This window comes from Zonotrichia leucophrys, chromosome 3 (assembly GCF_028769735.1).
Source record: "Zonotrichia leucophrys gambelii isolate GWCS_2022_RI chromosome 3, RI_Zleu_2.0, whole genome shotgun sequence".
NCBI lineage: Eukaryota > Metazoa > Chordata > Aves > Passeriformes > Passerellidae > Zonotrichia > Zonotrichia leucophrys.
In genome coordinates, this window is record NC_088172.1 from 62,873,323 (window position 1) to 62,879,391 (window position 6,069).

General features: G+C 41.3%; 1 long non-coding RNA gene across 1 annotated transcript; it reads right to left on the reverse strand.

The window, feature by feature from the left end:
• Positions 1-815: 815 nt before the first annotated feature.
• LOC135444922 (uncharacterized) lies at positions 816-5,625 on the reverse strand. The gene is made up of 3 exons (XR_010439359.1): positions 5,262-5,625; positions 3,638-3,870; positions 816-1,196 (listed from the first exon to the last, which is right to left on the reverse strand). It is a non-coding gene; the product is annotated as an uncharacterized LOC135444922 (long non-coding RNA).
• Between the last annotated feature and the right edge of the window lie 444 nt (positions 5,626-6,069).

Here is a 6,069-nt window from a genome sequence, read left to right on the forward strand (position 1 = left end):
GATGAACAAAGAAAATGCAAAGCACGTGAAGCAGCCGAGAAGGGTTTACAGAGATTACTCAAAGGCTAAAAAATTGCAAGCAAACTCCCCTTCCAGAAACAGCCTAGCTCAACACCATATGAAATCTGAGAAGTGCCTTGTTCCCATGACTTTGAAAATCTTCTCAAACACATCATTTGTGTCTTCCCAAACACAAAGAGATAGTAGCTAATTTCCTTTTTTGCTTATATGCTCCCATAATGGCCCATACATGGCCCATTGATAGACCCCAAATAAAGCAAAGGGAAGGGTCTTGGACATGTAACAATTCAGCCTTCAGGCCATGAACTTTCAAGGAAATGGCAAACAGCAAATCCATCAACAAACAGTGAGCTGAGATTGTCTCAAGAGGGCTTATTAAATTTGCAGGAGAACTATGAACACATTCAGAAGGTTCTACTGAATATTGCTATCAAACCTCTGAACTGTTACAAGCATCTTCTGGTGATACTCTTGAGGCTTCTTCTAACATTCTAGAGAAGATGCAGTTTTCCTTTAAAATCCACAGGGTACTTCAAAAGTCTGCAAGGGTTATAATTTTCTAGTAAATATCATTGTATCAAACATTTCTTTTAAGATTCTATTTCAAAAGAAAAAGTAATGAAAAGCAAACAAATAAAAAACACTTAGAAAACAAGGTTTTGACTATCAAGAAAAAGTGGAGACAGCTGGAAAAAAATTAGTATATGTGAATATAATGAAACTCAAGGATTCATAAAGAAATTAATGACATTAATGAAGTACTAGCAGGGATCTATAAATAATTATACATTTAAAGCTTCTTAAAGTGACACTTTAGTTTTACAAACATCTCTTGACATCTGGATCCATAGGAATAAACCTTTCTGGGTGCCATATTAGAGTCAGCAGCTTCTCTCTAGAAACTAACTTTAAAATGCTAGTAATTTTTAAGAAGTTATTTATTAATTATTCCTATAATTATTCTGTGCAGCTGCTCCATTTTTCATTTCTTTTGGGGTTGTCCTCACTGGGCCAGGGGAAACTGTGAGCTCCATCTTGATCAGTTGTTCCTCAGAACCTGGCTGGGGGCTTCATCATGGGAAGGGCTGATCTGATACCAGTTCCCTAAATGTTGTGCTTGAGTCAGCTTCTGGCTCAGTGGTTATCGGAAGCCTGAAGAGATTTTCCTGAAGAAGCTGAAATAAATGAGGTATGTTAGCTTGTTTTATAAGAAGTCCACCCTGCTTTTAATGAGCTAATTACCCTGCAGTCTTATTGCTGGTTATGCTTTTCTAATGCTTTGTGAAATCTGCTGAATCTGGAGGCAGAGCAATGATGACACCTCAGGTTCATTTCTGATTACAGTTTGTCACTGTGTAAGCAGTGACTGTTCTCACAGCTCACATAGCATTGGAGAAACTCAGAGCATTTTATGAACACTCAGAACAGTTGGAAGAATATATCAATTATTAATAAGACACATTCTTATGTTTGAACATTATATGCTGTCTTCTCAGAATGTTTTCCAATATACAAGTACACTATCAGCTTCATTCTCTGTGGTACTGTATAGAGTTTATGATCAGTCTAATAGGGTTTAGAGTAGGAAGCAAAACTATGGTTGCTAGAGAAAAGGACAGAAACCACTCTGAGATACAAAAAGTAAATACACAGAATTTGGCCTAGGATATGGAAGCTAAAATCCGCGTGGTCTTGGAAATGAAATAATGCTGTTTTTAATGACTGTGGTGCCAAGGGTGTGCCCTTACAACTGTTTAAACCCAACTCCTATTAGCACCAGTCTGGATTTTATGTTAACACAAGGTCAGAGAGATGAGTCATGCACAGTACAGTTATAGCAGATCACTGAACCCACGCCCGGGTGAGTGTCCTCCACACTAGCTGGGCATTAATGGTGTGTGACTGCTCTGCTTAAGGTGGCACAACTGCAGCACTCAGCAGGGACAGCATGGATTTTCTCTCTGTCCACAGCAGAGAGCATGCACTCCCATCCTGGGTCACACAAAGGATGGGCAAACACACAGAGGAAGGGCAAGGTTTAGGTAGGGACAGGCAGTCACATCACTCTGCTCATTGCTGGGCTCTGTGCAGTCAATAAGGGTTTTGGATATGGGAAAATAGCTGGTGCAGGGTTTGGCACACGTGAGAGAAGGCAGCCATCCTGGCAGCCTGCAATGCCAGAAGTGTTGGTGCTGAGGCAGGGTCTGTTTGGTACCTGGGTGAGGGTGTGTGCCAAAGAGCCTGCTGGCTCATGGCAGGATGATTGAGGCAGAAGTCTCAGTATGTTTGAGTAGTTGTGCCACTAGCTGGTAAGAGAGAGGATATTTTACAGGCAGAGAACCGAGACAGTGATGAGGTGACTAAATCAAACCCAAACATGGGAGACAGCCAAGAAATTAACTAACAAACATCTCCATATTCCCTGCCCAGGTTCTTAGAGCAGACAGCATTACGTGCTCTACTTTTTATCTCTGCCTCTGTGAGAGGCTGTCCCTGTTGAACAGTGTGCACTGCTTTGCATGCTAACAAAATACTGTGCATGAGGAAAGGCTCAAAGCCAATAGCTGTAGCAGCCTTACTTAAAAATGCAATTAAAACCCTGGAATGAGTTACTGTTAGCCAAAGGGGCTAGGAGAAACCAGAAGGTTGGTCTGGATGGGTTTTTTCCCCTCTAATGTACTGGAGTGGGAATGGAGCTAGAGAGATAACACAGCAATTAAAAATGAGAAATGGAGGAAATTAATGATGAAAATGGCTGGGAGAAGCTGAACTTTTTAACTTTTTTTTTTTTAATCTGCCCAAAGTATATTAAATAAAGAAGTCTGAATAATCAAGAAGTCAGAATGATGCTGTAAAATTAATTGCTAATTAACAACACAGAAAAAGTAAATGAAAAATGTAAAATTTATGATGAAATTGCTCCAGTTATGCATATCTCTAAGGAGCTAGAGGAATTGTGGTGTGTGAATGAATTTGATGGGGTGCTCTCGGGTGTTTGCTTCATCTGGGTTTATGTGCCTAAAGGCAGTGCTGAGTTACAAGACTCACCCCTGTGTCGTCAGGGTGAGGGAGTAATTTCCAACACCTCAAGAGTGCATGGAGAGACCAGAACAAGTGTTTTTTGTCAGGGATAGATATGATAAAACCTAATGATGATAACGCTACTGCTTCACTCAGCTTATTACAGCGTTCTTGTTACCAGGACTTTAGAGCCTTACTGATATTGAGTTCACACTGGCTCTGTATTCCCTTAACTCCATCAGCTTCCAAAGAAAAAAAGGAAGGAAACACTGAGACAGAAATGAGGCATCTTCAAAGGGCAAAGTTGCTACTTCAGTTACTGTACCAGCACTAAGCTCAGAAGGGTAAACTTCAAAGGGAGTGAAGCCTCTTTTCTCCAGCAGCTGGATGAAGCAAATATGACACATATCAACACAGACAGAATTTTTTTCTGAATCCAGAGCTAAGAAAACATCTTTCATGCATCTAAAGACTTGGAAATCAAAATTGATTCCCTCTCAATTTCATCCTTGTGCTTTAATCCTTTAATCAGAAATGATCCCTGGCAAGAGTCTTTGTTAATAAGAACCTGCAGTGAACTGTAGAGGTGGCATACCTCAAAAAGCTGCTGAAATTGTGAGAATAGCCAACAGCAGGACAAGACAAGAAGATATCCAGAGATCAGTGGTTCATCTTTCCTTTGTGTACCAGCCTTGCCTTCTGCTGAAGATTTATGCATCCTTGATCATTTGATCTGCTGCCTGGGCTCTGAAAGCGGTGTGGAGTGACTGTGCACGGGGTAGTCTGGAGGGAACATTCCAGTTGTCACATACGGAAAGCGCTGCTGTGCTGGTGTGAAAAGAGAGAAAACAGCTCTGACAAGCAGACCATGTCTGAATTATTAAAATGCTACCCACCCTGGCTGCTGGAGTCCTGTATCCAGCATTAGTACACCGTGTGCTACAAACAGGTGGCACCAGGGAGTTTAGGAAAGCAATTGAAAAACTATTTTGCATATTGGGGCTTTTTTCCTATAAGCTGCTAATTAAAACAGACATATTAGAAAAAAACCCAAAACAACAATAAACAAAAACCCAGCCCCACAAAGCAAAGTATTTTCTTTGCTGCCCTGCCCTTCCTGAGCAGTCTGACAGGGACAGGGCTGTCTGAATGCTGCCATTCCCAGCAAGACATTGTGTCCACCATTCCAGCTCCACATAAACATCCCAAAGAGGACAGAGGGATGACAGCTCACTGGCAGCATGTTTCACTCATTATTTTGAGCTGGAATAAGGGTAGAGGTCTGAAATTCCCAATTCAGTCTGGAAATAAGCATAGAACCTCATCACACTCTATCTCAGAGACCAGCAAAAGCAAAAGCCCTCAGTGGGTAAGACATGACAGCAGAAGACCCGAAGCCTCTAAATGAACAAATAATCTATTTTAACTTGTGCTTCCAGGGCTCATTCCCAATGGCCTCCACCGTGCCCATCTAATCATCTGGAATAAGCCTAGGTTCATCAAATTCCAGTGGCTTCCCCTGGATGATTCCTCTTAATGCATGTGTGCACAGGAAGGTAGGAGAAGCTTAAATGACATTTTTAAGAGCTCTAGCCTGCAGCAGCCATCAATGTGTCGCTGGTAAAGGAACCTGAGTGTGCCAGGTCTAATTCCTTCATAGCAGCCATCACTGGTAAAACACTACAGACTCTCTGTAGTATGCACTAAGGGCTTATTAAGAGGGGGCAAAGGAAAGCAGAGATTAACAGCATGAATTTTATGTGGAATTTTATGACAAATTTTTTCCTGAGCCTGTTTGCAGTCTTGAACTCCAGCGCATCCCATTTGGCATTTTTTCAGGCAGCATTTTGATATTTAGTCCAAAGGGAAGACCTACTGCAGGCAAACGAAAGGTGAGCAAAATATTCCCATGCAATTCTGCCATGAGCACTTGCTGGTCACCTACGCATCTCTTGTTCAGAAACCCTGGGCATAAATTTGCATGGAACTGTAAAAATGCACACTGAGAAAACCAGCAGTGGACAAATTGGGAAAAGCAAGGACCACAGCAGAAAGATAAACTTGAAACTCTTGGTCAGATTTGTTTTAATACCTTGTACTTCTTTAGATAGATACATACAGTGTTTCATCAGCTCCTCTGACCTGGTCTCAGTGTTATTCCTTTGACTTTACTTATTCCCTCTTCTGTCAGCAGAAGATATGGGGGAAAAAAGGCCTACCTCTTGATGCTCTTCCTTGATGTGCTCCCTCTTCCACGTCTTCTCTGCTCAGATCTGCTCTTTTAGTGATCATCTGCACCAACCTCTGAGGTTCAAATGAATTCCCCACTCAACTTTCCCCACTTGTTTGTCACTATTGAGAGTTTTATGAAAAAACACAGCTGACTAACATTACTTGGCACATTCCCTTTGGTTTTCTGAGAGATGTTAGAGTGGATATACTCCTGCACTGTTACACAGGGGATCAAATATGTCCCCAAGACTTCTACTTTCTGTAAGTAAAAATCATCAGCACTAAACTCACGCATGAGTTCATCACCTGCAGCTCTCATTCTGCCTTCAGGAGTAGGTGCCATTGAAGCATACAAAAATAAAATTCCACATTAAATTCGTGCCATTAATCTCTGTTTTGCTTTAGCCCCACTTAATAAACCCTTAGTGCATATTATAGTCCGTGGTGTTTTACTAGTGACAGCTACTATGAAGGAATTAGATACACTGGTACACTCAGGTTTCTTTACCAGTGACACAAAATAAATGAGAAAATTTTAAGAAGAGCTTCTGATGGCTTTGAATTGCCTGATTAACACAAAATTATAGCTGCAATGCACTAAAAACCCACTCTATAATCAGTGTAATTAAAACCTTATGTACCTCCTCCTGTTTCCCCCACAGAGTGGTCATTTGTTAAATTGCCTCATAAGGCTCCTGCATCAGCTTCACATTTCAGCCTGATTTCATGGTGTAATGGGGCTCTCACAATCACTCTCTGTGCTTGCTTGTTTGCAGGTACTTGTGTCAGCACTTG